The sequence below is a fragment of the Giraffa tippelskirchi genome, chromosome 1, assembly GCF_054371585.1.
Source record: "Giraffa tippelskirchi isolate mGirTip1 chromosome 1, T2T-mGirTip1v1.2.pri, whole genome shotgun sequence".
Taxonomy (NCBI): Eukaryota; Metazoa; Chordata; class Mammalia; order Artiodactyla; family Giraffidae; genus Giraffa; species Giraffa tippelskirchi.
In genome coordinates, this window is record NC_137275.1 from 119,344,417 (window position 1) to 119,367,770 (window position 23,354).

At 39.4% G+C, this 23,354-nt stretch overlaps 1 protein-coding gene and 1 long non-coding RNA gene across 3 annotated transcripts in view; one reads left to right on the top strand and one right to left on the bottom strand.

The window, feature by feature from the left end:
• The window catches only part of SYNPO2 (synaptopodin 2), a 196,172-nt gene that overhangs the window by 140,223 nt on the left and 32,595 nt on the right, over positions 1–23,354 (bottom strand). The gene's annotated exons all lie outside the window — the stretch shown is intronic.
• The window catches only part of LOC145507229 (uncharacterized), a 94,009-nt gene that overhangs the window by 48,532 nt on the left and 22,123 nt on the right, over positions 1–23,354 (top strand). The window lies entirely within an intron of this gene.

A 23,354-nucleotide genomic window follows, 5' to 3' on the forward strand; every position in this document is an offset into this window, starting at 1 on the left:
TGAAAATGATCATCTTGAGAGGCTATACATTTACTCCAACATCATCAACTTAGCTCAAGACATTTCTAAAACTCCTTTTCAGAACTGCCTTTAAAGTCATATTCATATAATTTATAGCCTGTCTTCAATTTTTATGAACATTGTTTTAGAGGCATGGGTGACTTTCCTTGTTCACCATATATAGGTCCAAATAACTTGATTTTTCCCCTAAAGCAAATTCCTGCCTAAAAGGGCAATATTTGAAACTTCTGATGTTATTCAAAAGAGCATGACAAAAGCGCTAAAGACAGTTTCAAAAAGGAATGACAGCATTGCTTTGATCAATGGTAGTATGTTAAGCTCAAGAAGACAACTCCAGTTTTAAAGAGAACAATTTTGGAGTTATAGGCTCTATATGATTGTTCCTTCCCCCCTACATCACTTATGTTAACTTAAAGTCATGCCTTTCAACTGTCAGCTAAAAAGCCTATAATTTCAGTCCTCATTTTAAGCCCAGACCTCGGTGTCATCATGCTATATATCAATCCACTTAGATTTCCTTTCATGGTGCCTGCTCAAATACTGAACTCCTCTCTGCAGCTTGCCATATGTCCTCCTCTAAAAATTACTTTTCCCCTCAGGGCTGCTGTATTTACCTCTAAGACATCTGCTACTTAGCTGGTAGTTGCTTCATGGAATAGTTGAAGGACATGGTTAGTTGTAGGAGGTCTTTTTAGGTGAACTTGTCAAACACATCACCCTCTAACAGAAGGTTTTCCAATGTCAGCACTATTGAACTTTTAGATTGGAAAACTGTTTGTTGCAGGTGGCTGTTTGTGTATTATATAGGATATATAGCAACATCTCTGGCCTCTATCCACTAGATGCCAGTTTTGAGAACCAAAAATGTCTCCAGACAACGCTAAAGGTCCCCCATGGGGCAAAACTGCCCCTGGTAAAGAATCACTGGCTAACACAAGAAACACGGAGATGTGTTGGTTTATTTACAGAGTTTTAAATAATACACATTATGCTGAGACAAATTAGTTTGAAAGGAAAACACCCCTTCAAATTTGAACCAAAGAAAGTATATTTTAATTAATCAGTATAACAAAATCTGTATTTGGGGAAAAAAAAATGTGGTGCTTTCAGGTGAGACACTAACTACATATGCCAGGTAGAAAGGTGTCCATTCTTTTTCATTCCACTAATATTCACTGAGCATCTACCAAGTGAGAGATACTCCCCTGGGCAATGGGGCTACAGTAGTGAACAAGACAGACAAGATCCCTGCTCTCAAGAAGCCTACAGTTTAACAAGTTTGAGAGATGTTAAGTAACCCAGTGCGATATGTACCATACCACAACAGGTGATAAGGCAGTATATTAATCATGTTTTTTATTGTATCTCTATATTTTATATTGTCTATATTTTATGATGTTTTGACATCTTGGCGAGGGGTTTTGTGGCAGGAGAGAGACTGCTAGTTAATTCCTAAAACAGTAAATAACATGCCTGGAAGCACTCCTTTCATATGAGAACCAGCCAATCTTGAGTCTACACCCCCAACCATCTTTAACCCTCAGCCGCCAAGTCAGTACTTCCCCTGCCCTAAATCAGTGTAGGTCCAGGTGTCAGACGAGTAGGACTGCCCCTATGCTGCAAAGCCTGCTAGGATTACTCAAACTAGCCAGCCCTAAACTGTTGTCCTGCCCTGCTTTGCCTTCCCGTGGGAAACAGTGTAGACTGTGGCCTATGCTTTCCCCTCATTCCTTCCTACATCCTGACAGGTATCGGTGCTTCCCTGTGTGCCCCTGCATGGCACAATGTGCCCCCCTCCTCTCTAGAAGTGTAGTGGTGTTAACCTTGCTTCTTTCAATGGTGTTAACCTCTCTGTGTTGTCACTCAGTCACCCCTAAAAACCTAAATCCCACAGGTACACTCATTGAGATGACACATAAAAAGGTTAATGTATTCTTGTCAAGGGGACCAGAAATGCTTCCCTGAGGAAGGACAGAGTTAGTAGGGAGAATACGTGGGGAATACATTTCATACAGGGAGACAAGAATATATAAATGGCCAGGTGTGACCAAGTTGGGGTAAGAGAGCAGAAATGCAGATTCACTCAGAATATTCATCCTGCAGGCAACCAAAAACCTTAAGTATTTAAATCAGGTAAGAGGATTTACTCTGTTTTGTTAGAAGACTGTTCTGGATGCTTTGTGGGGGCAGAGATCGGTTAGTAGATTTTTAAAGCAATATCAGAAAAGATTGATAGTATCCTGAATGAAGTTGGTGACTGGGAATGAACATGCACAGAGTAGGCATTCAACTTATATTTGTTGAATAAATGAAAACAAAAAAGCAAGTTTACATGCTTGAGTCATAGGACAGTTTTTTGGGGTAATCACCTAAAGCCAATTTACTCCTATTTTAGAAATAATTCTAGTAATTTTTTTTTTTTTTAATCTACAGGTGATTAGAAACAAAAAATTAAGGGAGGGGAGATGGAACTATAGGTACACAGAGTCATACACACTGACAGGGCACTGAAAGCTAAAAAGTGAAAGAGAGGAAACTAAAAAAGCTTTGTATGTGGCATTCTAGCATTCTTTAGTATAAATGCTAACATGTTCACAAATTTTAACAAAATGCAATTTGAAAATTGATGCTCATGTGAGAACATGGAGTCACCAGGAAGGTTAAGTTACAACAGGCAAAACTCTGTTAAGTCATCAAGACAGGATATGTAAACTTTTAATAGATTTATTATGCAATGGCAATTATTTTTAGTTTTTTAAAAATAATTTTACTATGTCTTTATTTTGCCTGTGCTGGGTCTTCATTGCTGCACACGGGCTTTCTCTAGTTGTGGAAAGCAGAGTACTATGCTCTAGTTGCAGCGCATGGGCTTCTCACTGAAGTGGCCTCTCTTGTTGGGGTCAGGGGCCCTAGAGCACCCAGGCTTCAGTAGTTGTGGCTCCTGGCTCTAGACCCCAGGCTCAATATGTGGCGCATGGCCTTAGTTGCTTCCCAGAGCAGGGATTGAACCTGTCTCTTCTGTGTTGGCTGGCAGATTCTTTACCACCAAGCCACCATGGAAGCCCTATTTTTAGTTTTTAAAGCAAAGGTTACATAAAAGTCAGAAAGATTCAAAGTGTAAAGTGATGATACATTCCAGCTGAGCTTCCAGATAACTGGAATACATGCATTATCTGGTGTAGCTCACTCTCTTATAATGGGAAAGCCATATAAACAAGTTGCTGCCATGAGTGGAAATGCACTACTCAGAATGACACAATGGAATCTCTCGCCTTTCTTGTTTATAAACTCATAAAGACCGTGCTCCTTGCAAAGCATGTAAAGCACGACATGATGTTTCAAAGTGGCTACCCCACTGTTATCAGTGTTTTTTTTGTCAGTGTGTACACAAATTTAGGGAGCTTTTTACAATGTGAGTTCCCTCTCCGCTCTCCACAGCACAGCACCGACATCACCATTCTGCCACCTTCTGCAGTCAACATGAGCTTCTCTGCCACAAACTTATGACCGTGTTCTTAGACATTAAAATAAAGCTCACTCAAAAAATATTCCTAAATAGGGCACAATGGTTAAACTGAACTGGCAATGCTATAAATATTACAGGGCCAAAGTATATTTTTGTCTTTCTCTATGCCAGACACTGTTAAGCCAACTGTTAATACACAAACTTTTTTGTTGTTGTTGTTGTCAAGGAGAGTATGCAGCTTCTTCAGGACTATTTTAAATTCTGTGCCTCATTTCACATAAATATTTACCCAAAGGAAGGTGTTTGACAGTGAAAAATCTATACAGTGTCATAATCCTTTTACACAGAGCAGTATTTTCACTGTATAGACCTTGCTGAAGATAAAAAAAACTCCCCCGTGGAAATCCCATTGTGAGAAGAGAAAGAGGAAAAAGGAAAAAGTATCATCATTCGTCAAAAGTTAAAGTTTATAAAAACAAAAATTCAAGAGGCCCAAAGAGTTTGTCCTATGTTTAAAATATGTTCAACTCGGCAATATCAATAATGGAAAAAATAAAGAGTAATGGTGGATTATTTTTAAAAGCATCTGAAAATAAGTATGTGAAGTGAAAGTGTTAGTCATTCAGTCATGTTCTACTCTTTGCGATCCTATGGACTGTAGCCCACCAGGCTCCTCTGTCCATGGAACTTTCCAGGCAAGAATACTGGAGTGGTTTGCCATTTCCTTCTCCAGGGATCTTCCCAACGCAGGGATCAGACCCGGTCTCCTGCATTGCAGGCAGATTCTTTACCATCTGAGCCACCAGGGAAGCCCAAAAATAAGTATTGTATATATTTTACAAATAAAAAAATCTCAACATACTTTAACACAACCTCTGAAACAGAGATTAAACTATATATATTAGCATGGCTACACTGGACTATTTAACGATTAATGAAAACATGTTCAGGGAGAATCACAGTGAGGCTATTACTGAAAAACACGTTTTTTAAATGCTTTTCTAACTTGTATAACAATAACTTTTCTAGAGACTTTTTAGAAATATTCCAGAAACATCATCTTCTAGTGGCTTTGCCTGCAATAAGTTAACATATCCTAAAAGCAATGATAATATACTAATAACCAATATAAACTAAACACCTGTTACGTGCCAGGCACTCCATTTAGCACTTTACATTTTGTGATCTGAGCCTTGCAACAACCATAAAAAAGATTTTTCTGTAATAAAATATTATTTCCTCTATGGAGAAGCTGAGGCTGGGTATTCAAAGCCCCACCAGCTGCCAGGTGAGGGTACGAGGATTCAAACCCTGTCAGTTTGACCACATCCTAGAGATCTAGTAGTGTGACAACCCACTCCTCCAGCAGCTTGTGGCCTGCTGGTCATGGTGAACTTCAAAAAATCAAACAGTACAGAGAGCCGACCTTATCTAAGGGGGTGGGTACATTCCAAGACCCCAGTGGATACTTGCAACTGCAGATAGTACTGAGTCCTACATATAGTGGGTTTTTTCTTATATATACCTACCTATGATAAGGTTTAATATATAAGTTAGGCAGAGTAAGTGATGAATAACAATAACTAACAATAAAAGCAGAACAATTACACTGCCATCAAAGTTATATGAATGTGGTCTCTCCTAAACATCTTATTGTGCTGTGTTCACCCTTCTCCTTTTGATGATGTGAGATGATAAAATGCCTAAGTGATGAAGTGAGGCAAATGATGAAGGCATTGTGACCTAGTGTGAGGCTACTATTGACCTTCTGACAACACCTCAGAAGGAGGATAATCGCTTCAGGCAATCCTGGGTCATGGCTGGATGTCAGGAGCAGAGGAGGTCAGTGGTTGGGGTGAGGATGGGGAGCAGGATGATGGAGTGGGATTTCATCATGCTACTCAGAATGCATGAAATTTACTTATTTATTTTAAAAAACAGGGGGTGCACCATGCAGCTTACAGGATCTTAGTTCCCCCAACTAAGGATCAAACCCATGCCCCCTGCAGTGGGAATGCGGAATCCTAACCAACTGGACTGCCGGGGAATTCCCTGGCATGCAATTTAAAACTTATGAATTGCTTATTTATGGAATTTTCCATTTAATATTTTCAGACTGAGGTTGACCACTGGTAATTGAAACTGAGGAAAGTGAAACTGTGGATGGGGGTGGATCACTATACACATATAGGTGCTCTCCAAGAAAAGTAGAGAATGCTTTTAGAGAGTATAAAACTCAGGCTATCGGGGAGAATATAGAGTAAATGATCCTTGGCCTAAGAGGTATTAGTTAGAAGCAGTTAGTCAGGCAAAGAGATGGGGAAAGCTCCAAGCAGCACAGAGAATGTAGGGAAAGGACTTGAGGCAGAAAGAGTGGATTCTACTAGTGAAACAGAAAGAAAATGAATATATCTGAAATGTATTAACTGAGAGAATGGAGGGAGATGGGCTTGGACATGCAGACCGTGTGAGGAATTTTGTATTCATCCTGAGTGCCGTGAAAACTGATTGAAGAGTTTTGAGTAAACAGAAGAATGATGCTATTTGCAGTTGAAAGCCCTCTGGCTGCTGATTGGAAAACGGACTGAAGGATGGGAAGAGAGCAGTCTGGAGACCACTGCAGGAGTCCCAAGTCACTGACGCTGATTCCTGAACTGGTGGTGGCAGTAAGGTTGGAAGAAAGAGAATGAGCTTGCGGTGTCTGTATAAGTAGATTTATGACTTGGTGGTGGATTAATTGAAGAGGGAGGAGATCTAGAAACTTCATCAGAGGCTTTCCCTAAGTCAGTGCTCAACTCCTTCCCACTTCTGTTATGTCTGATGGAGACCAGCCCTTTTCAGTGTTAATACCAGTGCAGATATTTTATGAAAGGATAACCATGGATGTAACAGTTGTTGGTTTGCGGTATTAGGTTGTAAGTGTAACTAACTTTTCTTGGTGTTTCTAGGTGGGAGAGGTAGACAAAGAGGTGGGAGAAAGCTATCTACTGCTAAGGAACAGCTGTTAAATTTCCCTTACAAATGCTTCAGGTTGCAGATCCTGGGGGTTGTCACTGTGTTGGAGAACATTAACGGTTAGGACAGAATTCACAGTTCAAATGACAGATAGACTCTAAAAGCATGTTGATGTAATACTTTCTCATTAATTTTTATGGGACAATAAAAAGAATTATCTTTAAAAACAAAATAGTACATGTTTTATAAATATATATATATATATATATATATATATATATATATATATATACACACACATACATACACACACTATTATATTGGAGAAGGAAATGGCAACCCACTGCAGTATTCTTGCCTGGGAAAATCCCACGGACAGAGGAGCCTGGTAGGCTACAGTCTGTGGGGTCACAAAGTGTTGGACATGACTGAGAGACAAAGCACACACTATTATATACAAAAAAAAAAAATATATATATATAATAAATCACAAAATCAATATATATTAATGCTATCTATTATTAGGCACTTATTTATTAGAATACTAATAATTCATAACATTAAAAAATTAAAGGTCAAGTCTACAACAACAGAAATAGTAACTAGGCCCAATATCAATGGTTGGAGATTAGAGGAATCATGTTCCAAAACATATTTTTTGCCCACATTCTGTGGGTATTTTAGTTTAGGTTCTGAGATTGATTCTACAGACTGCTACTAAGATGATTCTCTGCGAAATTTAGTCTTCTTTTCCTCAGCATCTTTCTACATATGGCAATAAACCACTTCCCAAGGGCCATGTGGACAGTCTCTTCGTCAGTATATGGAACTGAATACCTGAGTATGGAATTGACTAGCCAGAATTCATATAAAGAAGAAAAGTCAAAAGAGTGAGGGTGTTTTAAATGTGTCAACGTCAATAACATTGGAGAGAATGGGGGATGTTGAGCCTGGAAAAGGGAGACTAAGGATGACTATCTTAACTATCTTAATATACATTAGAAAGCGTGTCATGTGGCCACAAGACTAAAACAGGGCTCAGTGGATAAGGAAGCAAATTTATGCTCAATGTAGAGAAGGTCTTTCCCAGTAGAACTGTTCAAAAGTCACACAGGCTATGGTGGCTCACTGCCACAACAGACACTAAATGACTATTTTTGGCATCAATGTTTTGTAAAGTTCTGTCAGTTTGTTTGACTAAATTGGTTGTCTGGCAATATTAGAAAGTCCAGTTTAGATTCTAAGTCCCCTTCTATTCCTAAGATTCTTTATGTAACTAGGAATGTCTTTAGCCTCCATTCTCACCATTCTAACAGTCACAGGTTTCTATCTGGTGCTTTGGGCAGTTCATTGGCATCACCCTGGGGATTGGGAGGGAGGAGCTTGAAGCTACACTAAGGAATGAGTGCATTCTATTTCTCTGGCTACAGTGACTAGGTCAGGAGTGAACATGTGACTTAATCCAGACTGATTTCTTGGGAATTCTGAGACAAATATGGCTTATTCCCACCGGTTATGGATAAGAGGCATGTGGCTTCTGCAATAACTAGCAGTCATCTTAGGATCCCAAGGGGAGATCTTACATAGAATGAAGAAACAAGGAAACCAAGCAAAGAACTGGAGAGAGAAGGACCCAGACCTGGTCAAGCTGTGGACACCAGCAGATCAAGCCATGGACACCAGCAGATCAAGCCATGGACACCAGCAGATCAAGCCATGCCTAAAGCTGCCTTTCTCAGCTTTTCAGTCACGTGGACTTTTCAATTACACGAGCCAGTGAAGTTTATTTTTGGTTTAAGCAGTTTGAGTGTGTTTTCTACACATGTAAACAAATGATTCCTAACTCCAATTCTTATCCAAATATGTGTAAAGTCATCCATTCTCAGAAACATAGTGAAAAAGAGACAAGCTGCATTTTGCATGCAGGGATCCACTTAAAAACCAAGAAATCTCTTAATCCTAATCTCTATATAAACTCAATTTATGTCAAAATCTGGCTTCTGTAACCATCAGTATCTCTTTTGGGACAAGCTATGTTAATCAACACTGCAACTAGATATTTACTAAGGATTTAAAACAGATCTAAAGCAGTCTTACAGAAAACTTTTCCTCCTACTTGCCTGAACTTAATACTTCTTCCTCCATGCAGGGCTACTGTGAATGAAAAAAGCAGTTACAATCAATTTAGACATCCTATGGGTTAATGACCTTGTGAACTGATACTAAATGCTTAAGTAATTTCTTGATTTATGTAAAGTTTTGATAACGTCTCAACACTTAGAACTGTAAGAACCTTAAACTATTTTGCATGATGTTTTCTAATCTTTCATATTTTGATTTTATATAAGTTGGCTTTTGATTTCCATATCAGTAGGTCATCCTCAATGGGTTCAAAATTTACTGTCCTCTACTTATCTGTATCTATATGTAAATTGAAAAATGAAACCACAGTCATACACTAAAGCCAAATGTTACCATCACCTTGCTTCCCAGCTGCTGGTTTGTGGTCCATTAATGTGTTAAGATACTGATTTTTTTCCTTCAATCCTCTGGGCAGCTATGCAGGGCCCAGACAGACCCAGACCCTAGATCAGAAGCCAAAGGCCAGAAGCAACCTTATCTGTTCACCCAAAATGCAACAAAAACATTTTTATTTCCTATGTGTAGCACCACAATAAAAAGTCCATGATGCACTACCCTAAATAGCACTGCTTAAAGATTCTACCTTGTTCCTCTTTTATTGAACTTGATAGATTCTGACTCTGGAAACCTATAAAAAAATATTGTTTTGCCGGCATATTGGTAAAGGAAGCTAAGCTTTCCTTTGAGTTTGAATTCAAAGAATTCCAAAAACTCCAAAATTTACTTTCTTTTTCAGTACTGAGATAAAATATTTTCACTTGTCTCTTTCCCTTGAAAATTGTTTTTATATTCTTTTACTCCCTCTTAGGAAAATGAATTTTAGCAAGTGTTGGCTGTAAAAAAATTGTGAATTTTCAGGGTAGAGCATATTATACATGACTCATTAACAAGGCTCCTACAGTCTTGTAACACGGAGATATGAGAAATGTTGCAGAGATAACACAACCTGGCCCTTGGAAAATTTGTAAGGGACACTGCAGAAAGAGGGGAACTTCTTCCCATGATGATGCCAATGAACTGCCAAGAACCTGCCTGTTACTCTCATTAGCAATGGTTATTCACCATTTCAGATTTTAAATTGCAGAGAGCAAATTCTTATATAGGTGCTCTCATGTTGCAGCTTAATGTTGACACAGGAAACACCATTTTATGGCAAGCACTAATCCTAAGTAGGGTCTGTGCCCAGTTTCCATGAAGATTTCTTGGAAATCTTAATCCATGAGCCAGGATAAAGTAATTGAATATCAATAGTACCAGAAATCTGGCAATTTGTTGGCTAAGGTTTAAATTTTTCAACTGATCAATTGCTTCAAGATGCTTGCTTTCAAAGGATAAAATTTCTTATTTTATTAACAATAACCAGTCAGATACAAGCTCAAAACTCTGCTCTGTTTCTGAAGGCAGGACAGGGAGCTTTTCAGAGCACTTGTTTTTCCTAAACTAGAATATTCCTTTGAATCTCACACTGAGTGCTGCCTTATTCCTTGTGAGGTCAGCACTGCCTCTATCTCAGAATACAGGTAGGTCAACGAGAACAGTCATGTATTTTCAAACGTCATGGGATCTTTGAAGTGAAAACTCTTATGAATAGTTGAACGCGCTATTATTAGAAGTCTTTTTGGAAGCTTATACAATTTTGGTCAGAACAAAGATACCTGCCGAAGAAAGAGATTACAAGGCTGTGGAGAGCCAGAATCTAATGGTTTAGAGCAGCTGCCACACTGCTTATGCTTCACTGTGCTAGATGTACACCTTCCAAAATGGGGAATAGAAAAGGAGTCGTTTAAAAGCATGTTGAAATTTTGAGCAGTGAGAAGTGTTTAATTCTGGGGAAAAAACAAACTTGTATTTGTAGAATTCAAATTAATGACTGCTGTAGTAAAGAGTTTTCAACCAGGAGATAAACAAATCTTTGCTGATTTTTAAATTATGCGTAAGATTGACCCTGATTGACCCCAGTCGTTTTTGTTTCAGTCGCTCAGTCGTGTCTGACCCTTCGAGACCCCATGGACTGCAGCACACAGGCTCCTCTGCCTTCCACTGTCTCCCCGAGCTTGCTCAAATTCATGTCCATTGAGTCTGTGATGCCATCCAACCATCTCCTCCTCTGTCACCCCCTTCTCCTCCTGCCCTCAATCTTTCCTATCAAGGTCTTTTTCAATGAGTTATCTGTTCACATCAGGTGGCCAAAGTATTGGAGTTTCAGCTTCAGCATCAGTCCTTCCAATGAATATTCAGGACTGACTTCCTTTAGGATTGACAGGTTTGATCTCCATACAGTCCATGAGATTCTCAACAGTCTTCTCCAGCACCAGAGTTCAAAAGCATCAATTCTTTGGTGCTCAGCCAGAAGGTCCAACACTCACATCCATACATGACTACTGGAAAAACCATAGCTTTGACTATACAGACCTTTGTCAGCAAAATGATATCTCTGCTTTCTGATACATTGTCTAGGTTTGTCATAACTTTTCTTCCAAGGAGCAAGCGTCTTTTAATTTCGTAACTGCAGTAACCATGCTCAGTGATTCTGAAGCCCCCCAAAATAAAATCTGTCACTGTTTCCACACTTTCCCCATCTATTTGCCATCTATTTACTTTAGCCACCTGATGTGAAGACTTGACTCACTGGAAAAAACCCTGATGCTGGGAAAGATTGAAGGCAGGGGGAGAAGGGGACGATAGAGGATGAGATATTTGGATGGCATCACTGACCCGATGGACATGAGTTTGAGCAAGCTCAGGGGTTAGTGATGGACAGAAAAGCCTGGCATGCTGCAGTCCTTGGGGTTGCGAAGAGTCAGACACAACTGAGAGACTGAACTGAATTGAACTGATTTGCCATGAAGTGATGGGACTGGATGCCATGATCTTAGTTTTTTGAATGTTGAGTTTTAAGCCAGCTTTTTCACTTTCCTCTTTCATCTTCATCAAGAGGCTCTTTAGTTCCTCTTCACTTTCTGCCATTAGAGTGGTATCATCTATATATCTGAAGTTGTTAATATTTCTCCCAGTAATCTTAATTCCAGATTGTGCTTCATCCAGCCCAGTATTTTACATGATGCTCTGCATATAAGTTAAATAAGCAGGGTGACAATATGCAGTCTTGACATACTCTTTTCCCAGTTTTGAATCAATCTGTTGTTCCATGTCCAGTTTTAACTGTTGCTTCTTGACCTGCATACAGGTTTATCAGGAGACAGGTAAGGTAGTATGGTATTCCCATCTCTTTAAGAAATTTCCACAGTTTGTTGTGATCCACACAGTCAAAGGCTTCAGTGTAGTCAGTGAAGCAGAAATAGATGTTTTTTCTGGAATTCCCTTGCTTTTTCTGTGATCCAGTGGATGTCGACAATTTAATCTCTGCTTCCTCTGCCTTTTCAAAATCCAGCTTGTACATCTGGAAGTTCTCCATTCACGAACTGTTGAAGCCTAGTTTGGAGGATTTTGAGCATTACCTTGCTAGCATGTGAAATCAGCTCAATCGTAAGGTAACTTGAACATTCTTTGGCATTGCCCTTCTTTGGGATTGGAATGAAAACAGACCTTTTCCAATCCTGTAGCAGTTGCTGAATTTTCCAAATTTCCTTACATATTGAATGCAGCACTTTAACAGCATCATCTTTTAGGATTTGAAATAGTTCAGCTGGAATTCCATCACCTCCACTAGCTTTGTTCATAGTAATGCTTCCTATGGCTGACTTGACTTCACACTCCAGGATATCTGGTTCTAGGTGAGTGATCACATCATTGTGTTATCCAAGTCATTAAGACCTTTTTTGTGTAGACATCCCATAAATGTCTAAGGCATTTTTTGGCAATCCTAACCAAAGAACTCTTGATTCAATGAGCCAAAGGAATGGAAAGAGATCCATGGTATACAGGTGGGTAGTAATGAACTGGATGTGGAGCTGATTTTTGAGAATCTGGGATCCTACTGATTTGCTCTCAGAATTTGCTATGCCTCACTCCCAGCTATTTCTGATCTGTGTAGCAGAGCTGAATTCTGCCTACAGTTTAGATTACAGGGAAAAAAAGTGATACCAATTCATTTCAATATAGGATTGCTTTTTTTCTTTCTTCCAGGGAGAGTCAAGCTTCCTGGGAATATGGCACAGATGTATAAATTTTTTCCAAAAGAGCCTACTATTTTGTAAGTGTTCAATAAATATGAAAAACAAGAATAACCTAATGACCTAATGTACAATCCTACAGAGTCCTTCAATTTAAGGAGCTGAAAATTCTCATAAATTGAAATGTCAGCTGTGTAATAGTTTATCATACCAAGGACCCAAACTAGTAGTCATAAAGCCTATGTTCTCATCTCAGCTGTCCTACTGAAAGCTCTATAAATGCAGACAAGTCACAAGCTTTTCAATAGTCAATATACCTACTTATGAGTCCCTAATTTCTCAGATTTACTGTAGTAATCCAACAATGTTCTTTTAAAATTGGAAGGCCCTATAAATTGAACATCTGTATAAGATGTGATGGTATTCTCATATCTTAGTTAACATGACTTAATAGATATAATTTAATATACTGTATAATAATTAAATATTTACTGAATATAGCACTCATTTTAACTTTTAATCCAACTCAGAAAATATTACTTTGAGTCATCATCATGGGTAAAGAATGCACAAGGCAGATATTCCCTATCCTTAAGGTAGTCATAATCTAACAAAGATGACAGACCCAGATATAACCACTCATTTATTTGGCAAATATTTGCTGAATTCCTACTAGATAACAGGCACCGTTCTACAAATATGAAAAGGTCCTGTACCATGACATCAAGGAGCTTGTATTTCAGTAAGAAAGGGAAACTTTTTTTTTAATCTGCAAATTATTCTGTACAATACATGAATGCTTTAATGGAAGTATGCATAACAGTTTAAGAGTAGACGTGGGAAGGAAACAATGGGGAAGACAAGAAGGTACTAAAATATGACGACTAGTATAACTGATGAAAAGCTTAAGGTAAAATTTATGTTAAAACCCTATCTATGTGACCTTTTCCAAGTTACTTGGTTCCTCTATTAGTTTCTAGATAGGTAAAATGGCGGGGGGGTGGGGGGGACATATTATCTTCCTCATAAGGCTTCTTTGTTAATTAAATGAGACAATGCAGAAAATAGTATTGCACCTGCTAAGTCGCTTCAGTCGTGTCCGACTCTGTGCGACCCCATAGACGGCAGCCCACCAGGCTCCCCCGTCCCTGGGATTCTCCAGGCAAGAACACTGGAGTGGATTGCCATTTCCTTCGCCAATGCATGAAAGTGAAAAGTGAAAGTGAAGTCGCTCAGTCACGTCCGACTCTTCGCGGACCACCAGGCTCCTCCGTCCATGGGATTTTCCAGGCAAGAGTACTGGAGTGGGGCGCCATTGCCCTAGCACATCATAAATGCTTAACAAATGTTTAATTATTGTTATCACATATATGTCCCATCTTTATTCTCTCTGAATGCCTAATAAAATGTTATAAACTGGTTCTCTAAATTCTTAGCTACAGTCCTACAGAGACATTATTATGAACGTTAATCTAAAGGATTTTCATCATAAATATCTATTCCAACAACAGAACACTGAAGAGGTAATTTCTGTTTACTAAATTAATACCATCCACTTACTTTCTTAGTCATTTGATTTTTTTCTTCTATGAGCAGAATGAAGAAAAAATAAATCAGAAACAAAATACACATGTTGATAAATCATTTACTGGGGGTTCTAATTAATGGAATCTGACTTAAGCCAGATAAATCTATTAGTTATGAGGATAATCACTATATGTTTTTATTTAAAAAGCTCATGTATACTTTTTTGGAACTTTCTATCATAGCTACTGTAAAATTATTGCAATTTTGTAGGCTCTTGGGAGATAACTGAAGGTTTCTGTACACATATACACAAAAAAAATGAGGATCTGAAGAAATCATTTATCTAAAGTGAGAGGTAGGATTCAAGAGGAAGAAATGAGGTATGCATTTTTCTACTAAAAATTAAAAGCCAGCTCTTCACTACTGGGGAAATTAACCGAATATATTTCTTTTTCTATATTATTACCCAAAGTGAGATAAGAAACCTCTTGATTTTAAAGCTGTAAGAGGCATTTGATTTTCTAAAAGAACAGTCTGAATTCTTTATGTTGATATAAATTTAAAGATATAAATGACTCAGTTACTCATGCAAAAGCATTAATCTCGATTTTTAAAAGATCCAAAAAACTGTCCAGTTTATATTTTTATGACAAATAAAAAATAGCATTCAACTGACTTTTTTTTTTCCTATCTGCATCTATTTTTTTTCCTCTAGTTTTTTTGAGATATAATTGACCTATAGCATTGTATTGATTTTAGGTGTACAACACAATGATTTGATATATGTATATATTGTGAAACAATCACTACAATAAGTCGAGTTCATATTCATCACCTCACAAAGTTACAAACTGATTTTTCTTGTGGTGAGAAGTTTTAAGATCTTACTCTTGTGGCCACTTTTATATATATGATACAGTATTGTTAGCTATAGTCACCATGCTGTACATTACACTCCAGAACTTATTCAACCGGCTTTATTGTTTGCTTCTGCTCACTCTCTCTTTTTTCCTTTTCTCTCTCCTTTCTCTTCCCCTCCATCCTTCCCTCTTTCCCTCTTTTCTTTCATCCTTTCTATTCCTCCTCTCTTTCTTTTTTCCTTTCTCTTCATCCCTGCCTTTCACTTTTTTTCTTTATATAGCCAGGGACCAGGATCTTACCTAAGTGCTATGTAGGTACTTATGTATAAGTATAAAAAAACAAAAATACAACATAAGCAGACTTTGACTCACAGTATCCCAGGGTGATTAGGTTTAAGCATCTTGGCTCACTTTAATAGGCTTAATCCTCTTCGCCAGACATTTATAAAACAAAGGAACAAATAAAAGAAGGTTAAAGACAAAAAAAAAAAACATCCTTTTGTATCTATGTGGAGATAACCTGAAACTTTTTGAGTAATGCCTAATCTTTCTAAAGAAATGTCACTGCACACATTTGGATGTCTGGAACTAGTCTGGGTTTTCAAGTCTCAAAGTATCAGTTATGACCTAATAAGACCTATGCCATCTGTTTTTTTCTTGCTTGGAGAAGCTTTTTTTAGTTTACTCTAGAAGGACATATTTTAAATGTATTTCTTCCCACACAAATTTATATGTAGGTTGGCAAGCTTTCTCAAAGATCAACACTTCTGACTTCATCATAAGTCAGAAGTGTTGTTTTCCTACAGTATAATCACCAATGACTGTTTTTCAAATGCTTTTTATAAGTTTTGATCCTGACCAATTAGCAAATAAAGCCTTACATGGACTGATTAGTTCTGAACAAACAAACCTCTTGCCATAAAATATCAACACTTCTTAAAGGGTAACACATCAGCAATTATGGTTCAGTTCTAATTTACTGTGCCTACTTTTGTTCTGGGAAGATGGTGGCTGGCCAGGCAGGAATATCCAGGCTTGTTTGAAAGCTCACTCTGGTTGCCTAGCAAATCTCCTGTCACGGGAGTCAGGCAGCCCAGCCTCTGCAGATCCTGAGCACCCAGCAGACACCCTCCTTCTCTCAGGTTGAGGTCCAAGCACAAATGCTTTCTAAATAAGAGAATACTTTCTCCTTTTCTGTAATCAGCCCATATACATTTTTAACACAGAGCATTATAAAGTTTAAAATGGGGGGAAAGTTTAATATCTCTAGATCAACAGAGTTTCCTGATCAATTTCTATATAATACCAGCACAAGACATATAAGCAGAATGCTTTTTTTTTCAAGATGGATAGCAAAACTAAATTTTCCAAAAAATCAAATTATATCCATAGAATATATATGTAAAATTAAGAGCAGCTATTAGATATCTGTAGCAGCAACAGGCTTTGCAAATTCTCAGTCATCCTTGGAACATTAAACATCCATCATTTTCCAAAGTTCTGTCATGATTATAACTCTTCAACCATTTTTAGAAAAAAACAAACCCTAGAATAACATTAAAAGCAACCCTGGGTCAGCATGGCCACCAGTATGTATCATAATGCAGAGTTAAGTCTCTACATTCATAGAGACATAATATATTAATAGTAATATCTTGCAGCTATACTACTAGAATGTCTAAAATGCAAAAGATATATTTTTTTTGACAATTCTACTTTTCTAGTAGAATTGCTAGAATTCTAGAATGCTAATCAACGACACACTTTCTGTTTCCCCCTTCCTCTCTCTCTCCCTTTCCCTTCCCCTCCCCTCTGTCTCTCTTGTGCAATTTCAAGAAAGTTCTGGGAAGCAGCTTGGCGATGGAAAAATACTGTCTGGGAGTCAGGGCACTTGAGTCTAGACTCTTCTCAGACACCACCTGCTTGCATAGCTTTACTTTTCTGCACCTCAGTTTCCTCATCTGAAAAAAGACAAGATTGGCCAAGGTAATCTTAGGATCTTTCCTGGTTCCAACATTTTATGTCTTGGCTCTAGTATAAACTGAAGAGAATCAGCAGCCACTATGAGTTGAAAAACAAGAATAAAGGTCTGAATAATGGCAAATCTTGGAATTTTGTTTAAATGCAGAAGATATCTGTAGCAGGAATCTCATCTTGCTCCTCCGCCCATCACCTGCTAGGGTCTAGGCAAGGCTGTGCATGTTGGACAAACTGGTGACACAGGACTAGAGGAGGTTTTGCGTTTTGCCAAAGGGTAAAAAAGGAGAAGACTCCAGGAAGAGAATTAAATAGATGATGTCTCCCTAAGCATACCTCTAAGAAAGAGGTGTCAATCTACCGACTGGGATGGTTCAGGTTGGGGCTAACAGAGGGTGAGTCCCTGCTGTTCCTGTGTCCGCCTGCTAAGGTGGGCCCCAGGGAGGACGGTGCATTCTCACTTACTAAGGACAGACATGTGGGAAAGCAGACCCCATTGCTGGGCTATGGCAGACTTAGGAGAGCTGGAAGACAGCACCCTGGCTCCTCTACTGAAAGGCATATTTGGACTAAAATAGTAATGCTGCTGCTGCTAAGTTGCTTCAGTCGTGTCTGACTCTGTGCGACCCCATAGACGGCAGCCCACTAGGCTCTGCCATACCTGGGATTCCCAGGCAAGAACACTGGAGTGGGTTGCCATTTCCTTCTCCAATGCATGAATGTGAAAAGTGAAAGTGAAGGCCCTCAGTCGTGTCTGACTCGTAGCGACCCCATGGACTGCAGCCTACCAGGCTCCACCGTCCATGGCATTTTCCAGGCAAGAATACTGGAGTGGGGTGCCATTGCCTTCTCCGAAAATAGTAATAATTTATCTTTATTACTGGAGAAGGAAATGGCACCCCACTCCAGTATTCTTGCCTGGAGAATCCCATGGACAGAGGAGCCTGGCAGGCTATAGTCCATGGGGTCTCAAGAGTCGGACACAACTTAGTGACTAAACAACCACCACCACAACCTTTATTACAGTTTATAACTTACTGCATCTTACAGTTTTTGTCTTATTTAGTCAGTTCAGTCTCTCAATTGTGTCCAACTCTTTGCAACCCCATCAACAGCAGCACGATAGGTTTCCCTATGCATCACCAACTCCCAGAGTTTACCCAAACTCATGTCCATTGAGTCGCTGATGCCATCCAACCATCTCATCCTCTGTCGTCCCCTTCTCCTCCTGCCTTCAATCTTTCCCAGCATCAGGGTCTTTTCCAATGAGTCAGCTCTTCACATCAGGTGGCCAAAGTATTGGAGTTTCAGTTTCAACATCAGTCCTTCCAGTGAACACACTTTAGGTGTTCTGATCTCCTTTAGGACGGACTGGTTGGATCTCTTTGCAGTCCAAGGGACTCTCAAGAGTCTTCTCCAACACCACAGTTCAAAAGCATCAATTCTTTGGTGCTCAGCTTTCTTTATAGTCCAACTCTCACATTCATACATGGCTACTGGAAAAACCATAGCCTTGATTAGACAGATCTTTGTTGACAAAGTAATGTCCCTGCTTTTTAATATGCTGTCTAGGTTGGTCATAACTTTCCTTCCAAGGAGTAAGTGTCTTTTAATTTCATGGCTGCAGTCACCATCTGCAGTGATTCTGGAGCCCAGAAAAATAAAGTCTGCCACTGTTTCTCCTGTTTCCCCATCTATTTCCTATGAAGTGATGGGACCAGATGCCATGATCTTAGTTTTCTGAATGTTGAGCTTTAAGCCAAATTTTTCACTCTCCTCTTTCACTTTCATCAAGAGGCTCTTTAGTTCTTCTTCACTTTCTGCCATAATGGTGGTGTCATCTGCATATCTGAGATTATATATTGATACTTTTCCCAGCAATCTAGATTCCAGCTTGTGTTTCTTCCAGCCCAGCGTTTCTCATGATTTACTCTGCATATAAGTTAAATAAGCAGGGTGACAATATACAACCTTGACGTACTCCTTTTCCTATTTGGAACCAGTCTGTTGTTCCATGTCCAGTTCTAACTGTTGCTTCCTGACCTGCATACCGACTTCTCAAGAGGCAGGTCAGGTGGTCTGGTATTCCCATCTCTTTCAGAATTTTCCACAGTTTATTGTGATCCACACAGTCAAAGACTTTGGCATAGTCAATAAAGAAGAAACAGATGTTTTTCTGAAACTCTCTTGCTTTTTTGATGATCCAGCAGATGTTGGCAATTAGATCTCTGTTTCCTCTGCCTATTTAAAACCATCTTGAACATATGGAAGTTCACGGTTCACATATTGCTGAAGCCTGTCTTGGAGAATTTTGAGCATTACTTTACTAGCATGTGAGATGAGTGTAATTGTGTGGTAGTTTCAGCATTCTTTGGCATTGCCTTTCTTTGGGATTGGAATGAATACTGACCTTTTCCAGTCCTGTGGCCACTGCTGACTCTTCCAAATTTGTTGGCATATTGAGTGCAGCACTTTCACAGCATCATCTAAAAGATTTGAAATAGCTCAACTGGAATTCTATCACCTCCACTAGCTTTGTTCGTAGTGATGCTTCCTAAGGTCCACTTGACTTCGCATTCTAGGATGTCTGGCTGTAGGTGAGTGATCACACCATCATCATTATCAGGGTCATGAGGATCTTTTTTGTACAGTTCTGTGTATTCTTGCCACCTCTTCTTAATATCTTCTGCTTCTGTAGGTCCATATCATTTCTGTCCTTTATCGAGCCCATCTTTGGATGAAATGTTCCCTTGGTATCTCTAATTTTCTTGAAGAGATCTCTAGTCTTTCTCATTCTGTTGTTTTCCTCTATTTCTTTGCACTGATCACTGAGGAAGGCTTTCTTATCTCTCCTTGCTATTCTTTGGAACTCTGCATTCAAATGGGAATATCTTTCCTTTTCTCCTTTGCTTTTCACTTCTCTTCTTTTCCCAGCTATTTGTAAGGCCTCCTCAGACAGCCGTTTTGCTGTTTTGCATTATTTTTCTTAGGGAAGGTCTTGATCCCTGTCTCTTGTACAATGTCATGAACCTCCATCCATAGTTCATCAGGCACTCTATCAGATCTAGTCCCTTAAATACACCTTTGAATACTGTGCCTCTTGTAACTGACTGTATTTTTCTCCACGCTTTGACTGCTAGGAAGTTCAGAGCCTAACCTGCAGCCTAGTTCAGGTTACTGTATGTCTTTGTACACGTGTGCACTGCACCACTCAGGGGCTGCTATGTTCCCTTCTGAGTTGGTGTCAGAACCACTGAATCAAGGCAGAAGAAACAATCCATTAGTCACCCTTATTATTCTTTCCCCTACCTCCAATGGATCATCCTAGTCTTTGCACTGTATGACCCAGACATTCGTTAACCACATCCTGTTCTCCTCAACCCACTGCAGCTGCCACAGTGCACATCCTCACCGTATTCTACGGTTGCAGTAGCTTCCCGGCAGCTCCAGACATGTATAAAAAAGCAAAAGAATTTTTTTCCTCTCCTGGAGGGCTCAAGAATTACGTGAATAAATTTCACTCTCACTAATGCTTTGAATAGCTCACTATTACACCTGACAGGGTGAAACCCAAGATCTGCATCCAGGCTTACAAAGGCCTGCCTAATGTGTCCTCTGTCCACCTTTTCAGTTCACCTCCTGTAATCCCCAGCGCTGTTCTCCACTCCCAGAGGCGCTTGCAGTTCCTCACCCACCCACCTTGCCATGCCTCCTCGCCATTTCAGATATCATTCCATCTGCTCCACTTGCAGTTCTCCTCATCTGCCTCAAGAAAATCTACTACTGTCTCCCCTATAAGACTACATTTTAGGGGCAGTGTGTTAGTCATGCAGTCATGTCTGACTCTTTCTGACTCCGTGGACTAAAGCCCGCCAGGCTCCTCTGTCCATGGGATTCTTCAGGCAAGAATATTGGATTGGGCTGCCATTCCCTCCTCCAGTTGGAGGCAGAGTCTGTGTTTAATTGGTCTTTGTTTTCCCAGTACCTAGCAAGACAAAGGTTGGGAAGTAAGAGGGACAAATTACTATATAAAAAACAAATAAGCCACAAGGATATATAGTACAACACAGGAAGCACACCCAATATTTTATAATAGCTACAAGTGGAATATAACCTTTAAAAATTGTGAAACTATTTTGACCCCCTGAAGCTTATATAATAATGTACCTCAACTCTACCTCAATAAAACAAAACATTGGAATTTTTTTAGATATTTTTTAAATGTCTTGCAATTCTGAAACATCAAGGTTGGGAAACTGTCACACTGAGATTTCAGGACACAAACTCTGTATCTATAATTGTAATCTGAACCCAGCAGGCAAAGAGTTAACAGTCGTACATGGCACCCCTAAGTTCATGGGGAACTCTTACTTATCTTTAAGATAGATCCTACCTCCTCTTCCTCCAAATGTACTGGAGACAGAATTAAACTGACCTAGTGATGTTAATAATAATTAAATACAGCTACATTCAAGAACTCTATTAGAATTAGACTTTAATGAGCCTAAAGGTAATAATAAATGTTATTCTGAGAAAGCAAAGGAGTTCAAGATATTTAGGCTTGTGTCTTCACACACAGATCATAAGCCTTGATACCTGGGGTCTGTATTAAATGTGGAGCTTCTGATATTTAAGTAATGACAATGAACTATGACTAGCCAAGAAAAAAAAACGCAATAACTGGAATGGGCTTTGAGTGGGTGGAAAAAAAAATCAACGCATTATTTCCAAGTAGGCTGGGCTTTTAAGGCCAACAATCAAGTGATTTGAGACTGGCACACTACTGGCTGGTGAGTCTAGGCAACAATTCATATCTGATGCATGTGACTAGGTAGTAAATAATATCTGATGCTTCATATGCTAGTAAGTCCAGGTACTGAAATCATATTTCCTTGTGTTCTCTTGCCATGTCAGCAATATTTTCCATCCTGATGCTTCTCTAAATCACATTTGTTTAGTTACCATGGCACTGAAATGACCACATTCTTGAAACTTTGGTGCCTTCCACAAAATTAATTAGACTGTAAATAGAAATCCTAACAAAGTGGTACATCTCACCACGTGATGGAATTCACAGTGCAGGTGGGATCATATGCCATGGGAGGAAAAGGGAGATCACTCTCACTTCAAGAAAAACATTGGCTGTTGGATTGCTACAGCTAGAGACTGTACTAGGTTTTATGTGCCTCGGATAGCAATTTGCAGAATAGTTTTCCAAATCCTGGTAGTATGTTGGGTATTCAACTCCAGTGCACAATATTGGGGCTTTTGCAACTGAGAGGCTGACAGAAACAAGACTGGAGAGAAGCTGCCTCACTGCCTGGAGAGGGGCCTTGAGGAAGACCTCCCTTAGAACAGTGCAGATGCCAGCAGGAAAGACCGTCACTTCCTAATAACTGACCTTTATTTATTACCTGGCCAGAGAAGACATGCTATAAAAGGAAATTTCTCTATATCTTTTTGGAGATTCCTCAGCCCTCCACCATGTCCAAACAGAAGTGCTATGTCATACACAGCGGGACCAGCACGGATGGCCCTGTCAAAGAGCCTAAGAAGGTGGGCATGAATGCACAGGAGCAGAAGAAGAAATGCCAGCAGGCACAACTCACCCAGCATTCAGCAAGGTCTTGGCCTTTTTGCTCTGAATCCCCTGTTGGCTTCTGTGTTGCCACTACATTAGGCGCACATTTGGGGAAGTACTTCTACCGTATCAAGAGCCATGTGATTATTAATAATGAATTAACGCAGAATGCTTGCGGCTTCATTCCATCCCGCATAATAAAACCTAAAAGGCAATGCCAAGTTAAAAAGTTCTATACTCCTCACTGCAATTGTGCCACAAGACTTTCTTCTGCTGATTCTAGATCCCCATACTCTGCAAATGAAAAATGGGCAACGATTTCCTGCAGACCTCTACCATCCTAGAGTTAGGGCATACCCGTGACAGAGGGATTGTTTTTGATATGTCTCTAATTTTGCATTGATCTGTTGGTCCTTAATCCACTGTAGAATGCTACACACCCATACAAAGCCCCTGGGTACTGCCCTTCACATTTAAAGCTCTGATTTACTAACAGATGTGTAAAACCTTATGTATCTAGGCAGCTCATGTCAACTACATGTGTACTGAAACACAGATTACATAGAAGTGCAAATTATTCCAGCTGAGATGAGCATTAATGGAAACTTAGAATAACAACCCCCTTAAAACTTTCTTGAAAAACTTGTCACATGTAGTCCAGTGGCTTTTGTTTCATGGTTTGTTTTGTGTGTATTTGGTATAGCCTATTGAGATATCTGTCCTTTCCTCATGCTAGGAATTTTTCATAAGCA